This window comes from Clarias gariepinus, chromosome 1 (genome assembly GCF_024256425.1).
Source record: "Clarias gariepinus isolate MV-2021 ecotype Netherlands chromosome 1, CGAR_prim_01v2, whole genome shotgun sequence".
Lineage (NCBI taxonomy): Eukaryota > Metazoa > Chordata > Actinopteri > Siluriformes > Clariidae > Clarias > Clarias gariepinus.
Genome location: NC_071100.1, coordinates 4,556,452 through 4,569,250, shown reverse-complemented (window position 1 = coordinate 4,569,250; position 12,799 = coordinate 4,556,452). Strand labels below are relative to the sequence as shown.

The 12,799-nt window shown below is 52.4% G+C and overlaps 51 non-coding genes across 51 annotated transcripts; 15 read left to right on the top strand and 36 right to left on the bottom strand.

The window, feature by feature from the left end:
- Nucleotides 1-109: 109 nt before the first annotated feature.
- On the top strand, nt 110-181 carry trnag-ucc (transfer RNA glycine (anticodon UCC)). The gene has a single exon. It is a non-coding gene; the product is annotated as a tRNA-Gly (tRNA).
- Nucleotides 182-424: 243 nt separating this feature from the next.
- Nucleotides 425-497, bottom strand: trnav-cac (transfer RNA valine (anticodon CAC)). Its single transcript has one exon. It is a non-coding gene; the product is annotated as a tRNA-Val (tRNA).
- A 135-nt stretch (nt 498-632) lies between these two features.
- trnav-aac (transfer RNA valine (anticodon AAC)) lies at nt 633-705 on the bottom strand. The gene has a single exon. It is a non-coding gene; the product is annotated as a tRNA-Val (tRNA).
- An 84-nt stretch (nt 706-789) lies between these two features.
- On the bottom strand, nt 790-862 carry trnav-uac (transfer RNA valine (anticodon UAC)). The gene has a single exon. It is a non-coding gene; the product is annotated as a tRNA-Val (tRNA).
- A 188-nt stretch (nt 863-1,050) lies between these two features.
- On the top strand, nt 1,051-1,122 carry trnag-ucc (transfer RNA glycine (anticodon UCC)). Its single transcript has one exon. It is a non-coding gene; the product is annotated as a tRNA-Gly (tRNA).
- Nucleotides 1,123-1,365: 243 nt separating this feature from the next.
- trnav-cac (transfer RNA valine (anticodon CAC)) lies at nt 1,366-1,438 on the bottom strand. Its single transcript has one exon. It is a non-coding gene; the product is annotated as a tRNA-Val (tRNA).
- A 135-nt stretch (nt 1,439-1,573) lies between these two features.
- Nucleotides 1,574-1,646, bottom strand: trnav-aac (transfer RNA valine (anticodon AAC)). Its single transcript has one exon. It is a non-coding gene; the product is annotated as a tRNA-Val (tRNA).
- An 84-nt stretch (nt 1,647-1,730) lies between these two features.
- trnav-uac (transfer RNA valine (anticodon UAC)) lies at nt 1,731-1,803 on the bottom strand. Its single transcript has one exon. It is a non-coding gene; the product is annotated as a tRNA-Val (tRNA).
- Nucleotides 1,804-1,990: 187 nt separating this feature from the next.
- On the top strand, nt 1,991-2,062 carry trnag-ucc (transfer RNA glycine (anticodon UCC)). The gene has a single exon. It is a non-coding gene; the product is annotated as a tRNA-Gly (tRNA).
- Nucleotides 2,063-2,293: 231 nt separating this feature from the next.
- Nucleotides 2,294-2,366, bottom strand: trnav-cac (transfer RNA valine (anticodon CAC)). The gene has a single exon. It is a non-coding gene; the product is annotated as a tRNA-Val (tRNA).
- Nucleotides 2,367-2,501: 135 nt separating this feature from the next.
- Nucleotides 2,502-2,574, bottom strand: trnav-aac (transfer RNA valine (anticodon AAC)). Its single transcript has one exon. It is a non-coding gene; the product is annotated as a tRNA-Val (tRNA).
- Nucleotides 2,575-2,658: 84 nt separating this feature from the next.
- Nucleotides 2,659-2,731, bottom strand: trnav-uac (transfer RNA valine (anticodon UAC)). Its single transcript has one exon. It is a non-coding gene; the product is annotated as a tRNA-Val (tRNA).
- Nucleotides 2,732-2,884: 153 nt separating this feature from the next.
- On the bottom strand, nt 2,885-2,957 carry trnav-aac (transfer RNA valine (anticodon AAC)). Its single transcript has one exon. It is a non-coding gene; the product is annotated as a tRNA-Val (tRNA).
- A 184-nt stretch (nt 2,958-3,141) lies between these two features.
- On the top strand, nt 3,142-3,213 carry trnag-ucc (transfer RNA glycine (anticodon UCC)). Its single transcript has one exon. It is a non-coding gene; the product is annotated as a tRNA-Gly (tRNA).
- A 243-nt stretch (nt 3,214-3,456) lies between these two features.
- trnav-cac (transfer RNA valine (anticodon CAC)) lies at nt 3,457-3,529 on the bottom strand. The gene has a single exon. It is a non-coding gene; the product is annotated as a tRNA-Val (tRNA).
- Nucleotides 3,530-3,664: 135 nt separating this feature from the next.
- trnav-aac (transfer RNA valine (anticodon AAC)) lies at nt 3,665-3,737 on the bottom strand. Its single transcript has one exon. It is a non-coding gene; the product is annotated as a tRNA-Val (tRNA).
- A 187-nt stretch (nt 3,738-3,924) lies between these two features.
- trnag-ucc (transfer RNA glycine (anticodon UCC)) lies at nt 3,925-3,996 on the top strand. Its single transcript has one exon. It is a non-coding gene; the product is annotated as a tRNA-Gly (tRNA).
- A 243-nt stretch (nt 3,997-4,239) lies between these two features.
- Nucleotides 4,240-4,312, bottom strand: trnav-cac (transfer RNA valine (anticodon CAC)). Its single transcript has one exon. It is a non-coding gene; the product is annotated as a tRNA-Val (tRNA).
- A 135-nt stretch (nt 4,313-4,447) lies between these two features.
- Nucleotides 4,448-4,520, bottom strand: trnav-aac (transfer RNA valine (anticodon AAC)). The gene has a single exon. It is a non-coding gene; the product is annotated as a tRNA-Val (tRNA).
- A 187-nt stretch (nt 4,521-4,707) lies between these two features.
- On the top strand, nt 4,708-4,779 carry trnag-ucc (transfer RNA glycine (anticodon UCC)). Its single transcript has one exon. It is a non-coding gene; the product is annotated as a tRNA-Gly (tRNA).
- A 243-nt stretch (nt 4,780-5,022) lies between these two features.
- trnav-cac (transfer RNA valine (anticodon CAC)) lies at nt 5,023-5,095 on the bottom strand. The gene has a single exon. It is a non-coding gene; the product is annotated as a tRNA-Val (tRNA).
- Nucleotides 5,096-5,230: 135 nt separating this feature from the next.
- Nucleotides 5,231-5,303, bottom strand: trnav-aac (transfer RNA valine (anticodon AAC)). The gene has a single exon. It is a non-coding gene; the product is annotated as a tRNA-Val (tRNA).
- A 187-nt stretch (nt 5,304-5,490) lies between these two features.
- Nucleotides 5,491-5,562, top strand: trnag-ucc (transfer RNA glycine (anticodon UCC)). The gene has a single exon. It is a non-coding gene; the product is annotated as a tRNA-Gly (tRNA).
- A 243-nt stretch (nt 5,563-5,805) lies between these two features.
- On the bottom strand, nt 5,806-5,878 carry trnav-cac (transfer RNA valine (anticodon CAC)). Its single transcript has one exon. It is a non-coding gene; the product is annotated as a tRNA-Val (tRNA).
- A 135-nt stretch (nt 5,879-6,013) lies between these two features.
- trnav-aac (transfer RNA valine (anticodon AAC)) lies at nt 6,014-6,086 on the bottom strand. Its single transcript has one exon. It is a non-coding gene; the product is annotated as a tRNA-Val (tRNA).
- Nucleotides 6,087-6,273: 187 nt separating this feature from the next.
- On the top strand, nt 6,274-6,345 carry trnag-ucc (transfer RNA glycine (anticodon UCC)). Its single transcript has one exon. It is a non-coding gene; the product is annotated as a tRNA-Gly (tRNA).
- Nucleotides 6,346-6,588: 243 nt separating this feature from the next.
- trnav-cac (transfer RNA valine (anticodon CAC)) lies at nt 6,589-6,661 on the bottom strand. Its single transcript has one exon. It is a non-coding gene; the product is annotated as a tRNA-Val (tRNA).
- Nucleotides 6,662-6,796: 135 nt separating this feature from the next.
- Nucleotides 6,797-6,869, bottom strand: trnav-aac (transfer RNA valine (anticodon AAC)). Its single transcript has one exon. It is a non-coding gene; the product is annotated as a tRNA-Val (tRNA).
- Nucleotides 6,870-6,953: 84 nt separating this feature from the next.
- trnav-uac (transfer RNA valine (anticodon UAC)) lies at nt 6,954-7,026 on the bottom strand. The gene has a single exon. It is a non-coding gene; the product is annotated as a tRNA-Val (tRNA).
- A 187-nt stretch (nt 7,027-7,213) lies between these two features.
- trnag-ucc (transfer RNA glycine (anticodon UCC)) lies at nt 7,214-7,285 on the top strand. The gene has a single exon. It is a non-coding gene; the product is annotated as a tRNA-Gly (tRNA).
- Nucleotides 7,286-7,528: 243 nt separating this feature from the next.
- trnav-cac (transfer RNA valine (anticodon CAC)) lies at nt 7,529-7,601 on the bottom strand. Its single transcript has one exon. It is a non-coding gene; the product is annotated as a tRNA-Val (tRNA).
- Nucleotides 7,602-7,736: 135 nt separating this feature from the next.
- trnav-aac (transfer RNA valine (anticodon AAC)) lies at nt 7,737-7,809 on the bottom strand. The gene has a single exon. It is a non-coding gene; the product is annotated as a tRNA-Val (tRNA).
- Nucleotides 7,810-7,996: 187 nt separating this feature from the next.
- trnag-ucc (transfer RNA glycine (anticodon UCC)) lies at nt 7,997-8,068 on the top strand. Its single transcript has one exon. It is a non-coding gene; the product is annotated as a tRNA-Gly (tRNA).
- Nucleotides 8,069-8,311: 243 nt separating this feature from the next.
- Nucleotides 8,312-8,384, bottom strand: trnav-cac (transfer RNA valine (anticodon CAC)). Its single transcript has one exon. It is a non-coding gene; the product is annotated as a tRNA-Val (tRNA).
- A 135-nt stretch (nt 8,385-8,519) lies between these two features.
- trnav-aac (transfer RNA valine (anticodon AAC)) lies at nt 8,520-8,592 on the bottom strand. Its single transcript has one exon. It is a non-coding gene; the product is annotated as a tRNA-Val (tRNA).
- Nucleotides 8,593-8,676: 84 nt separating this feature from the next.
- trnav-uac (transfer RNA valine (anticodon UAC)) lies at nt 8,677-8,749 on the bottom strand. The gene has a single exon. It is a non-coding gene; the product is annotated as a tRNA-Val (tRNA).
- Nucleotides 8,750-8,936: 187 nt separating this feature from the next.
- On the top strand, nt 8,937-9,008 carry trnag-ucc (transfer RNA glycine (anticodon UCC)). The gene has a single exon. It is a non-coding gene; the product is annotated as a tRNA-Gly (tRNA).
- A 243-nt stretch (nt 9,009-9,251) lies between these two features.
- On the bottom strand, nt 9,252-9,324 carry trnav-cac (transfer RNA valine (anticodon CAC)). The gene has a single exon. It is a non-coding gene; the product is annotated as a tRNA-Val (tRNA).
- A 135-nt stretch (nt 9,325-9,459) lies between these two features.
- trnav-aac (transfer RNA valine (anticodon AAC)) lies at nt 9,460-9,532 on the bottom strand. Its single transcript has one exon. It is a non-coding gene; the product is annotated as a tRNA-Val (tRNA).
- Nucleotides 9,533-9,719: 187 nt separating this feature from the next.
- trnag-ucc (transfer RNA glycine (anticodon UCC)) lies at nt 9,720-9,791 on the top strand. Its single transcript has one exon. It is a non-coding gene; the product is annotated as a tRNA-Gly (tRNA).
- A 243-nt stretch (nt 9,792-10,034) lies between these two features.
- Nucleotides 10,035-10,107, bottom strand: trnav-cac (transfer RNA valine (anticodon CAC)). Its single transcript has one exon. It is a non-coding gene; the product is annotated as a tRNA-Val (tRNA).
- A 135-nt stretch (nt 10,108-10,242) lies between these two features.
- trnav-aac (transfer RNA valine (anticodon AAC)) lies at nt 10,243-10,315 on the bottom strand. The gene has a single exon. It is a non-coding gene; the product is annotated as a tRNA-Val (tRNA).
- Nucleotides 10,316-10,502: 187 nt separating this feature from the next.
- trnag-ucc (transfer RNA glycine (anticodon UCC)) lies at nt 10,503-10,574 on the top strand. The gene has a single exon. It is a non-coding gene; the product is annotated as a tRNA-Gly (tRNA).
- Nucleotides 10,575-10,817: 243 nt separating this feature from the next.
- On the bottom strand, nt 10,818-10,890 carry trnav-cac (transfer RNA valine (anticodon CAC)). Its single transcript has one exon. It is a non-coding gene; the product is annotated as a tRNA-Val (tRNA).
- Nucleotides 10,891-11,025: 135 nt separating this feature from the next.
- Nucleotides 11,026-11,098, bottom strand: trnav-aac (transfer RNA valine (anticodon AAC)). The gene has a single exon. It is a non-coding gene; the product is annotated as a tRNA-Val (tRNA).
- A 187-nt stretch (nt 11,099-11,285) lies between these two features.
- Nucleotides 11,286-11,357, top strand: trnag-ucc (transfer RNA glycine (anticodon UCC)). The gene has a single exon. It is a non-coding gene; the product is annotated as a tRNA-Gly (tRNA).
- Nucleotides 11,358-11,600: 243 nt separating this feature from the next.
- trnav-cac (transfer RNA valine (anticodon CAC)) lies at nt 11,601-11,673 on the bottom strand. Its single transcript has one exon. It is a non-coding gene; the product is annotated as a tRNA-Val (tRNA).
- A 135-nt stretch (nt 11,674-11,808) lies between these two features.
- Nucleotides 11,809-11,881, bottom strand: trnav-aac (transfer RNA valine (anticodon AAC)). Its single transcript has one exon. It is a non-coding gene; the product is annotated as a tRNA-Val (tRNA).
- Nucleotides 11,882-12,068: 187 nt separating this feature from the next.
- Nucleotides 12,069-12,140, top strand: trnag-ucc (transfer RNA glycine (anticodon UCC)). The gene has a single exon. It is a non-coding gene; the product is annotated as a tRNA-Gly (tRNA).
- Nucleotides 12,141-12,383: 243 nt separating this feature from the next.
- On the bottom strand, nt 12,384-12,456 carry trnav-cac (transfer RNA valine (anticodon CAC)). Its single transcript has one exon. It is a non-coding gene; the product is annotated as a tRNA-Val (tRNA).
- A 135-nt stretch (nt 12,457-12,591) lies between these two features.
- Nucleotides 12,592-12,664, bottom strand: trnav-aac (transfer RNA valine (anticodon AAC)). The gene has a single exon. It is a non-coding gene; the product is annotated as a tRNA-Val (tRNA).
- Between the last annotated feature and the right edge of the window lie 135 nt (nt 12,665-12,799).

Here is a 12,799-nt window from a genome sequence, read left to right as displayed (position 1 = left end):
TCCACATGAAGTCGAATAAGAAAACGTTGATTCGGAGTTGCCTGGCATCGAGGGGACAATAAAGATCGCGGCTAAAAATGGGCTCATTCGCGCGGTTACCTCAACCGTGGCGTTGGTGGTATAGTGGTGAGCATAGCTGCCTTCCAAGCAGTTGACCCGGGTTCGATTCCCGGCCAACGCATGCCCTTTTAAGTTGAATGTTCAGGTGCGCGCCATGTAAGAGTCCCATGACAGTCAGCCCACAAAGACACCAGTGTAGCAAACAGAGTATTCCATGTCTTATCTTTAATTAACAACCATGTCTGAATGTTGATTGATGTGAGATGAGCTCATATTTGCAGAGGATACTGTCTTCCAAGGTTTCTGAAGGTCTGCAGTGATGAGAACATGAGGTCCATAGAGGCAAAGGCCAAAAACCTCAGCATGTTTCTGCCCGGTTTCGAACCGGGGACCTTTCGCGTGTGAGGCGAACGTGATAACCGCTACACTACAGAAACCACGGGCAGGTTGGCCGCTCGCTGCCACCTGGGGTGTGGGAAACAGGAACTCTGGCGAGAAGAACCACTCTAGCAGGCACCAGCCTTTCCGACCGATGACGGCTGGATGCCTATTGGAGGACAGGTCAAAAGCAGTGTTTCTGCCTGGTTTCGAACCAGGGACCTTTCGCGTGTTAGGCGAACGCGATAACCACTACACTACAGAAACCACAACGCTCAGCACCGGACTTCAGGCGTCTTTTCGGCGTCAAAGTTTTTCTTGACGCGCTGACCGGAACGAAGAAAGGAGCGCTGTTCCTACCCGGCTTCGATCCGGGGACCTTTCGCGTGTAAGGCGAACGCGATAACCACTACACTACAGAAACCACCCCCGGGTGAGGCTCTTTTGATGTCGGCCTGTCATCTGCACGTGCGGGAAACGGCGCTCCCACCCAGAGCCTTCAATCCACATGAAGTCGAATAAGAAAACGTTGATTCGGAGTTGCCTGGCATCGAGGGGACAATAAAGATCGCGGCTAAAAATGGGCTCATTCGCGCGGTTACCTCAACCGTGGCGTTGGTGGTATAGTGGTGAGCATAGCTGCCTTCCAAGCAGTTGACCCGGTTTCGATTCCCGGCCAACGCATGCCCTTTTAAGTTGAATGTTCAGGTGCGCGCCATGTAAGAGTCCCATGACAGTCAGCCCACAAAGACACCAGTGTAGCCAACAGAGTATTCCATGTCTTATCTTTAATTAACAACCATGTCTGAATGTTGATTGATGTGAGATGAGCTCATATTTGCAGAGGATACTGTCTTCCAAGGTTTCTGAAGGTCTGCAGTGATGAGAACATGAGGTCCATAGAGGCAAAGGCCAAAAACCTCAGCATGTTTCTGCCCGGTTTCGAACCGGGGACCTTTCGCGTGTGAGGCGAACGTGATAACCGCTACACTACAGAAACCACGGGCGGGTTGGCCGCTCGCTGCCACCTGGGGTGTGGGAAACAGGAACTCTGGCGAGAAGAACAACTCTAGCAGGCACCAGCCTTTCCGACCGATGACGGCTGGATGCCTATTGGAGGACAGGTCAAAAGCAGTGTTTCTGCCTGGTTTCGAACCAGGGACCTTTCGCGTGTTAGGCGAACGCGATAACCACTACACTACAGAAACCACAACGCTCAGCACCGGACTTCAGGCGTCTTTTCGGCGTCAAAGTTTTTCTTGACGCGCTGACCGGAACGAAGAAAGGAGCGCTGTTCCTACCCGGCTTCGATCCGGGGACCTTTCGCGTGTAAGGCGAACGTGATAACCACTACACTACAGAAACCACCCCGGGTGAGGCTCTTTTGATGTCGGCCTGTCATCTGCACGTGCGGGAAACGGCGCTCCCACCCAGAGCCTTCAATCCACATGAAGTCGAATAAGAAAACGTTGATTCGGAGTTGCCTGGCATCGAGGGGACAATAAAGATCGCGGCTAAAAATGGGCTCATTCGCGCGGTTACCTCAACCGTGGCGTTGGTGGTATAGTGATGAGCATAGCTGCCTTCCAAGCAGTTGACCCGGGTTCGATTCCCGGCCAACGCATGCCCTTTTAAGTTGAATGTTCAGGTGCGCGCCATGTAAGAGTCCCATGACAGTCAGCCCACAAAGACACCAGTGTATTCCATGTCTTATCTTTAATTAACAACCATGTCTGAATGTTGATTGATGTGAGATGAGCTCATATTTGCAGAGGATACTGTCTTCCAAGGTTTCTGAAGGTCTGCAGTGATGAGAACATGAGGTCCATAGAGGCAAAGGCCAAAAACCTCAGCATGTTTCTGCCCGGTTTCGAACCGGGGACCTTTCGCGTGTGAGGCGAACGTGATAACCGCTACACTACAGAAACCACGGGCAGGTTGGCCGCTCGCTGCCACCTGGGGTGTGGGAAACAGGAACTCTGGCGAGAAGAACCACTCTAGCAGGCACCAGCCTTTCCGACCGATGACGGCTGGATGCCTATTGGAGGACAGGTCAAAAGCAGTGTTTCTGCCTGGTTTCGAACCAGGGACCTTTCGCGTGTTAGGCGAACGCGATAACCACTACACTACAGAAACCACAACGCCCAGCACCGGACTTCAGGCGTCTTTTCGGCGTCAAAGTTTTTCTTGACGCGCTGACCGGAACGAAGAAAGGAGCGCTGTTCCTACCCGGCTTCGATCCGGGGACCTTTCGCGTGTAAGGCGAACGCGATAACCACTACACTACAGAAACCACCCCCGGGTGAGGCTCTTTTGATGTCGGCCTGTCATCTGCACGTGCGGGAAACGGCGCTCCCACCCAGACCCTTCAATCTTCCAAGGTTTCTGAAGGTCCGCAGTGATGAGAACATGAGGTCCATAGAGGCAAAGGCCAAAAACCTCAGCATGTTTCTGCCCGGTTTCGAACCGGGGACCTTTCGCGTGTTAGTCGAACGTGATAACCACTACACTACAGAAACCACCCCGGGAGAGGCTCTTTTGATGTCGGCCTGTCATCTGCACGTGCGGGAAACGGCGCTCCCACCCAGACCCTTCAATCCACATGAAGTCGAATAAGAAAACGTTGATTCGGAGTTGCCTGGCATCGAGACAATAAAGATCGCGGCTAAAAATGGGCTCATTCGCGCGGTTACCTCAACCGTGGCGTTGGTGGTATAGTGGTGAGCATAGCTGCCTTCCAAGCAGTTGACCCGGGTTCGATTCCCGGCCAACGCATGCCCTTTTAAGTTGAATGTTCAGGTGCGCGCCATGTAAGAGTCCCATGACAGTCAGCCCACAAAGACACCAGTGTAGCCAACAGAGTATTCCATGTCTTATCTTTAATTAACAACCATGTCTGAATGTTGATTGATGTGAGATGAGCTCATATTTGCAGAGGATACTGTCTTCCAAGGTTTCTGAAGGTCTGCAGTGATGAGAACATGAGGTCCATAGAGGCAAAGGCCAAAAACCTCAGCATGTTTCTGCCCGGTTTCGAACCGGGGACCTTTCGCGTGTGAGGCGAACGTGATAACCGCTACACTACAGAAACCACGGGCAGGTTGGCCGCTCGCTGCCACCTGGGGTGTGGGAAACAGGAACTCTGGCGAGAAGAACCACTCTAGCAGGCACCAGCCTTTCCGACCGATGACGGCTGGATGCCTATTGGAGGACAGGTCAAAAGCAGTGTTTCTGCCTGGTTTCGAACCAGGGACCTTTCGCGTGTTAGGCGAACGTGATAACCACTACACTACAGAAACCACCCCGGGTGAGGCTCTTTTGATGTCGGCCTGTCATCTGCACGTGCGGGAAACGGCGCTCCCACCCAGAGCCTTCAATCCACATGAAGTCGAATAAGAAAACGTTGATTCGGAGTTGCCTGGCATCGAGGGGACAATAAAGATCGCGGCTAAAAATGGGCTCATTCGCGCGGTTACCTCAACCGTGGCGTTGGTGGTATAGTGGTGAGCATAGCTGCCTTCCAAGCAGTTGACCCGGGTTCGATTCCCGGCCAACGCATGCCCTTTTAAGTTGAATGTTCAGGTGCGCGCCATGTAAGAGTCCCATGACAGTCAGCCCACAAAGACACCAGTGTAGCCAACAGAGTATTCCATGTCTTATCTTTAATTAACAACCATGTCTGAATGTTGATTGATGTGAGATGAGCTCATATTTGCAGAGGATACTGTCTTCCAAGGTTTCTGAAGGTCTGCAGTGATGAGAACATGAGGTCCATAGAGGCAAAGGCCAAAAACCTCAGCATGTTTCTGCCCGGTTTCAAACCGGGGACCTTTCGCGTGTGAGGCGAACGTGATAACCGCTACACTACAGAAACCACGGGCAGGTTGGCCGCTCGCTGCCACCTGGGGTGTGGGAAACAGGAACTCTGGCGAGAAGAACCACTCTAGCAGGCACCAGCCTTTCCGACCGATGACGGCTGGATGCCTATTGGAGGACAGGTCAAAAGCAGTGTTTCTGCCTGGTTTCGAACCAGGGACCTTTCGCGTGTTAGGCGAACGTGATAACCACTACACTACAGAAACCACCCCGGGTGAGGCTCTTTTGATGTCGGCCTGTCATCTGCACGTGCGGGAAACGGCGCTCCCACCCAGAGCCTTCAATCCACATGAAGTCGAATAAGAAAACGTTGATTCGGAGTTGCCTGGCATCGAGGGGACAATAAAGATCGCGGCTAAAAATGGGCTCATTCGCGCGGTTACCTCAACCGTGGCGTTGGTGGTATAGTGGTGAGCATAGCTGCCTTCCAAGCAGTTGACCCGGGTTCGATTCCCGGCCAACGCATGCCCTTTTAAGTTGAATGTTCAGGTGCGCGCAATGTAAGAGTCCCATGACAGTCAGCCCACAAAGACACCAGTGTAGCCAACAGAGTATTCCATGTCTTATCTTTAATTAACAACCATGTCTGAATGTTGATTGATGTGAGATGAGCTCATATTTGCAGAGGATACTGTCTTCCAAGGTTTCTGAAGGTCTGCAGTGATGAGAACATGAGGTCCATAGAGGCAAAGGCCAAAAACCTCAGCATGTTTCTGCCCGGTTTCAAACCAGGGACCTTTCGCGTGTGAGGCGAACGTGATAACCGCTACACTACAGAAACCACGGGCAGGTTGGCCGCTCGCTGCCACCTGGGGTGTGGGAAACAGGAACTCTGGCGAGAAGAACCACTCTAGCAGGCACCAGCCTTTCCGACCGATGACGGCTGGATGCCTATTGGAGGACAGGTCAAAAGCAGTGTTTCTGCCTGGTTTCGAACCAGGGACCTTTCGCGTGTTAGGCGAACGTGATAACCACTACACTACAGAAACCACCCCGGGTGAGGCTCTTTTGATGTCGGCCTGTCATCTGCACGTGCGGGAAACGGCGCTCCCACCCAGAGCCTTCAATCCACATGAAGTCGAATAAGAAAACGTTGATTCGGAGTTGCCTGGCATCGAGGGGACAATAAAGATCGCGGCTAAAAATGGGCTCATTCGCGCGGTTACCTCAACCGTGGCGTTGGTGGTATAGTGGTGAGCATAGCTGCCTTCCAAGCAGTTGACCCGGGTTCGATTCCCGGCCAACGCATGCCCTTTTAAGTTGAATGTTCAGGTGCGCGCCATGTAAGAGTCCCATGACAGTCAGCCCACAAAGACACCAGTGTAGCCAACAGAGTATTCCATGTCTTATCTTTAATTAACAACCATGTCTGAATGTTGATTGATGTGAGATGAGCTCATATTTGCAGAGGATACTGTCTTCCAAGGTTTCTGAAGGTCTGCAGTGATGAGAACATGAGGTCCATAGAGGCAAAGGCCAAAAACCTCAGCATGTTTCTGCCCGGGTTCAAACCGGGGACCTTTCGCGTGTGAGGCGAACGTGATAACCGCTACACTACAGAAACCACGGGCAGGTTGGCCGCTCGCTGCCACCTGGGGTGTGGGAAACAGGAACTCTGGCGAGAAGAACCACTCTAGCAGGCACCAGCCTTTCCGACCGATGACGGCTGGATGCCTATTGGAGGACAGGTCAAAAGCAGTGTTTCTGCCTGGTTTCGAACCAGGGACCTTTCGCGTGTTAGGCGAACGTGATAACCACTACACTACAGAAACCACCCCGGGTGAGGCTCTTTTGATGTCGGCCTGTCATCTGCACGTGCGGGAAACGGCGCTCCCACCCAGAGCCTTCAATCCACATGAAGTCGAATAAGAAAACGTTGATTCGGAGTTGCCTGGCATCGAGGGGACAATAAAGATCGCGGCTAAAAATGGGCTCATTCGCGCGGTTACCTCAACCGTGGCGTTGGTGGTATAGTGGTGAGCATAGCTGCCTTCCAAGCAGTTGACCCGGGTTCGATTCCCGGCCAACGCATGCCCTTTTAAGTTGAATGTTCAGGTGCGCGCAATGTAAGAGTCCCATGACAGTCAGCCCACAAAGACACCAGTGTAGCCAACAGAGTATTCCATGTCTTATCTTTAATTAACAACCATGTCTGAATGTTGATTGATGTGAGATGAGCTCATATTTGCAGAGGATACTGTCTTCCAAGGTTTCTGAAGGTCTGCAGTGATGAGAACATGAGGTCCATAGAGGCAAAGGCCAAAAACCTCAGCATGTTTCTGCCCGGTTTCAAACCAGGGACCTTTCGCATGTGAGGCGAACGTGATAACCGCTACACTACAGAAACCACGGGCAGGTTGGCCGCTCGCTGCCACCTGGGGTGTGGGAAACAGGAACTCTGGCGAGAAGAACCACTCTAGCAGGCACCAGCCTTTCCGACCGATGACGGCTGGATGCCTATTGGAGGACAGGTCAAAAGCAGTGTTTCTGCCTGGTTTCGAACCAGGGACCTTTCGCGTGTTAGGCGAACGTGATAACCACTACACTACAGAAACCACAACGCTCAGCACCGGACTTCAGGCGTCTTTTCGGCGTCAAAGTTTTTCTTGACGCGCTGACCGGAACGAAGAAAGGAGCGCTGTTCCTACCCGGCTTCGATCCGGGGACCTTTCGCGTGTAAGGCGAACGTGATAACCACTACACTACAGAAACCACCCCGGGAGAGGCTCTTTTGATGTCGGCCTGTCATCTGCACGTGCGGGAAACGGCGCTCCCACCCAGAGCCTTCAATCCACATGAAGTCGAATAAGAAAACGTTGATTCGGAGTTGCCTGGCATCGAGGGGACAATAAAGATCGCGGCTAAAAATGGGCTCATTCGCGCGGTTACCTCAACCGTGGCGTTGGTGGTATAGTGGTGAGCATAGCTGCCTTCCAAGCAGTTGACCCGGGTTCGATTCCCGGCCAACGCATGCCCTTTTAAGTTGAATGTTCAGGTGCGCGCCATGTAAGAGTCCCATGACAGTCAGCCCACAAAGACACCAGTGTAGCCAACAGAGTATTCCATCTCTTATCTTTAATTAACAACCATGTCTGAATGTTGATTGATGTGAGATGAGCTCATATTTGCAGAGGATACTGTCTTCCAAGGTTTCTGAAGGTCTGCAGTGATGAGAACATGAGGTCCATAGAGGCAAAGGCCAAAAACCTCAGCATGTTTCTGCCCGGTTTCGAACCGGGGACCTTTCGCGTGTGAGGCGAACGTGATAACCGCTACACTACAGAAACCACGGGCAGGTTGGCCGCTCGCTGCCACCTGGGGTGTGGGAAACAGGAACTCTGGCGAGAAGAACCACTCTAGCAGGCACCAGCCTTTCCGACCGATGACGGCTGGATGCCTATTGGAGGACAGGTCAAAAGCAGTGTTTCTGCCTGGTTTCGAACCAGGGACCTTTCGCGTGTTAGGCGAACGTGATAACCACTACACTACAGAAACCACCCCGGGTGAGGCTCTTTTGATGTCGGCCTGTCATCTGCACGTGCGGGAAACGGCGCTCCCACCCAGAGCCTTCAATCCACATGAAGTCGAATAAGAAAACGTTGATTCGGAGTTGCCTGGCATCGAGGGGACAATAAAGATCGCGGCTAAAAATGGGCTCATTCGCGCGGTTACCTCAACCGTGGCGTTGGTGGTATAGTGGTGAGCATAGCTGCCTTCCAAGCAGTTGACCCGGGTTCGATTCCCGGCCAACGCATGCCCTTTTAAGTTGAATGTTCAGGTGCGCGCCATGTAAGAGTCCCATGACAGTCAGCCCACAAAGACACCAGTGTAGCCAACAGAGTATTCCATGTCTTATCTTTAATTAACAACCATGTCTGAATGTTGATTGATGTGAGATGAGCTCATATTTGCAGAGGATACTGTCTTCCAAGGTTTCTGAAGGTCTGCAGTGATGAGAACATGAGGTCCATAGAGGCAAAGGCCAAAAACCTCAGCATGTTTCTGCCCGGTTTCAAACCGGGGACCTTTCGCGTGTGAGGCGAACGTGATAACCGCTACACTACAGAAACCACGGGCAGGTTGGCCGCTCGCTGCCACCTGGGGTGTGGGAAACAGGAACTCTGGCGAGAAGAACCACTCTAGCAGGCACCAGCCTTTCCGACCGATGACGGCTGGATGCCTATTGGAGGACAGGTCAAAAGCAGTGTTTCTGCCTGGTTTCGAACCAGGGACCTTTCGCGTGTTAGGCGAACGTGATAACCACTACACTACAGAAACCACAACGCTCAGCACCGGACTTCAGGCGTCTTTTCGGCGTCAAAGTTTTTCTTGACGCGCTGACCGGAACGAAGAAAGGAGCGCTGTTCCTACCCGGCTTCGATCCGGGGACCTTTCGCGTGTAAGGCGAACGTGATAACCACTACACTACAGAAACCACCCCGGGAGAGGCTCTTTTGATGTCGGCCTGTCATCTGCACGTGCGGGAAATGGCGCTCCCACCCAGAGCCTTCAATCCACATGAAGTCGAATAAGAAAACGTTGATTCGGAGTTGCCTGGCATCGAGGGGACAATAAAGATCGCGGCTAAAAATGGGCTCATTCGCGCGGTTACCTCAACCGTGGCGTTGGTGGTATAGTGGTGAGCATAGCTGCCTTCCAAGCAGTTGACCCGGGTTCGATTCCCGGCCAACGCATGCCCTTTTAAGTTGAATGTTCAGGTGCGCGCCATGTAAGAGTCCCATGACAGTCAGCCCACAAAGACACCAGTGTAGCCAACAGAGTATTCCATGTCTTATCTTTAATTAACAACCATGTCTGAATGTTGATTGATGTGAGATGAGCTCATATTTGCAGAGGATACTGTCTTCCAAGGTTTCTGAAGGTCTGCAGTGATGAGAACATGAGGTCCATAGAGGCAAAGGCCAAAAACCTCAGCATGTTTCTGCCCGGTTTCAAACCGGGGACCTTTCGCATGTGAGGCGAACGTGATAACCGCTACACTACAGAAACCACGGGCAGGTTGGCCGCTCGCTGCCACCTGGGGTGTGGGAAACAGGAACTCTGGCGAGAAGAACCACTCTAGCAGGCACCAGCCTTTCCGACCGATGACGGCTGGATGCCTATTGGAGGACAGGTCAAAAGCAGTGTTTCTGCCTGGTTTCGAACCAGGGACCTTTCGCGTGTTAGGCGAACGTGATAACCACTACACTACAGAAACCACCCCGGGTGAGGCTCTTTTGATGTCGGCCTGTCATCTGCACGTGCGGGAAACGGCGCTCCCACCCAGAGCCTTCAATCCACATGAAGTCGAATAAGAAAACGTTGATTCGGAGTTGCCTGGCATCGAGGGGACAATAAAGATCGCGGCTAAAAATGGGCTCATTCGCGCGGTTACCTCAACCGTGGCGTTGGTGGTATAGTGGTGAGCATAGCTGCCTTCCAAGCAGTTGACCCGGGTTCGATTCCCGGCCAACGCATGCCCTTTTAAGTTGAATGTTCAGGTGCGCGCAATGTAAGAGTCCCATGACAGTCAGCCCACAAAGACACCAGTGTAGCCAACAGAGTATTCCATGTCTTATCTTTAATTAACAACCATGTCTGAATGTTGATTGATGTGAGATGAGCTCATATTTGCAGAGGATACTGTCTTCCAAGGTTTCTGAAGGTCTGCAGTGATGAGAACATGAGGTCCATAGAGGCAAAGGCCAAAAACCTCAGCATGTTTCTGCCCGGTTTCAAACCAGGGACCTTTCGCATGTGAGGCGAACGTGATAACCGCTACACTACAGAAACCACGGGCAGGTTGGCCGCTCGCTGCCACCTGGGGTGTGGGAAACAGGAACTCTGGCGAGAAGAACCACTCTAGCAGGCACCAGCCTTTCCGACCGATGACGGCTGGATGCCTATTGGAGGACAGGTCAAAAGCAGTGTTTCTGCCTGGTTTCGAACCAGGGACCTTTCGCGTGTTAGGCGAACGTGATAACCACTACACTACAGAAACCACCCCGGGTGAGGCTCTTTTGATGTCGGCCTGTCATCTGCACGTGCGGGAAACGGCGCTCCCACCCAGAGCCTTCAATCCACATGAAGTCGAATAAGAAAACGTTGATTCGGAGTTGCCTGGCATCGAGGGGACAATAAAGATCGCGGCTAAAAATGGGCTCATTCGCGCGGTTACCTCAACCGTGGCGTTGGTGGTATAGTGGTGAGCATAGCTGCCTTCCAAGCAGTTGACCCGGGTTCGATTCCCGGCCAACGCATGCCCTTTTAAGTTGAATGTTCAGGTGCGCGCAATGTAAGAGTCCCATGACAGTCAGCCCACAAAGACACCAGTGTAGCCAACAGAGTATTCCATGTCTTATCTTTAATTAACAACCATGTCTGAATGTTGATTGATGTGAGATGAGCTCATATTTGCAGAGGATACTGTCTTCCAAGGTTTCTGAAGGTCTGCAGTGATGAGAACATGAGGTCCATAGAGGCAAAGGCCAAAAACCTCAGCATGTTTCTGCCCGGTTTCAAACCAGGGACCTTTCGCATGTGAGGCGAACGTGATAACCGCTACACTACAGAAACCACGGGCAGGTTGGCCGCTCGCTGCCACCTGGGGTGTGGGAAACAGGAACTCTGGCGAGAAGAACCACTCTAGCAGGCACCAGCCTTTCCGACCGATGACGGCTGGATGCCTATTGGAGGACAGGTCAAAAGCAGTGTTTCTGCCTGGTTTCGAACCAGGGACCTTTCGCGTGTTAGGCGAACGTGATAACCACTACACTACAGAAACCACCCCGGGTGAGGCTCTTTTGATGTCGGCCTGTCATCTGCACGTGCGGGAAACGGCGCTCCCACCCAGAGCCTTCAATCCACATGAAGTCGAATAAGAAAACGTTGATTCGGAGTTGCCTGGCATCGAGGGGACAATAAAGATCGCGGCTAAAAATGGGCTCATTCGCGCGGTTACCTCAACCGTGGCGTTGGTGGTATAGTGGTGAGCATAGCTGCCTTCCAAGCAGTTGACCCGGGTTCGATTCCCGGCCAACGCATGCCCTTTTAAGTTGAATGTTCAGGTGCGCGCCATGTAAGAGTCCCATGACAGTCAGCCCACAAAGACACCAGTGTAGCCAACAGAGTATTCCATGTCTTATCTTTAATTAACAACCATGTCTGAATGTTGATTGATGTGAGATGAGCTCATATTTGCAGAGGATACTGTCTTCCAAGGTTTCTGAAGGTCTGCAGTGATGAGAACATGAGGTCCATAGAGGCAAAGGCCAAAAACCTCAGCATGTTTCTGCCCGGTTTCAAACCGGGGACCTTTCGCGTGTGAGGCGAACGTGATAACCGCTACACTACAGAAACCACGGGCAGGTTGGCCGCTCGCTGCCACCTGGGGTGTGGGAAACAGGAACTCTGGCGAGAAGAACCACTCTAGCAGGCACCAGCCTTTCCGACCGATGACGGCTGGATGCCTATTGGAGGACAGGTCAAAAGCAGTGTTTCTGCCTGGTTTCGAACCAGGGACCTTTCGCGTGTTAGGCGAACGTGATAACCACTACACTACAGAAACCACCCCGGGTGAGGCTCTTTTGATGTCGGCCTGTCATCTGCACGTGCGGGAAACGGCGCTCCCACCCAGAGCCTTCAATCCACATGAAGTCGAATAAGAAAACGTTGATTCGGAGTTGCCTGGCATCGAGGGGACAATAAAGATCGCGGCTAAAAATGGGCTCATTCGCGCGGTTACCTCAACCGTGGCGTTGGTGGTATAGTGGTGAGCATAGCTGCCTTCCAAGCAGTTGACCCGGGTTCGATTCCCGGCCAACGCATGCCCTTTTAAGTTGAATGTTCAGGTGCGCGCAATGTAAGAGTCCCATGACAGTCAGCCCACAAAGACACCAGTGTAGCCAACAGAGTATTCCATGTCTTATCTTTAATTAACAACCATGTCTGAATGTTGATTGATGTGAGATGAGCTCATATTTGCAGAGGATACTGTCTTCCAAGGTTTCTGAAGGTCTGCAGTGATGAGAACATGAGGTCCATAGAGGCAAAGGCCAAAAACCTCAGCATGTTTCTGCCCGGTTTCAAACCGGGGACCTTTCGCGTGTGAGGCGAACGTGATAACCGCTACACTACAGAAACCACGGGCAGGTTGGCCGCTCGCTGCCACCTGGGGTGTGGGAAACAGGAACTCTGGCGAGAAGAACCACTCTAGCAGGCACCAGCCTTTCCGACCGATGACGGCTGGATGCCTATTGGAGGACAGGTCAAAAGCAGTGTTTCTGCCTGGTTTCGAACCAGGGACCTTTCGCGTGTTAGGCGAACGTGATAACCACTACACTACAGAAACCACCCCGGGTGAGGCTCTTTTGATGTCGGCCTGTCATCTGCACGTGCGGGAAACGGCGCTCCCACCCAGAGCCTTCAATCCACATGAAGTCGAATAAGAAAACGTTGATTCGGAGTTGCCTGGCATCGAGGGGAC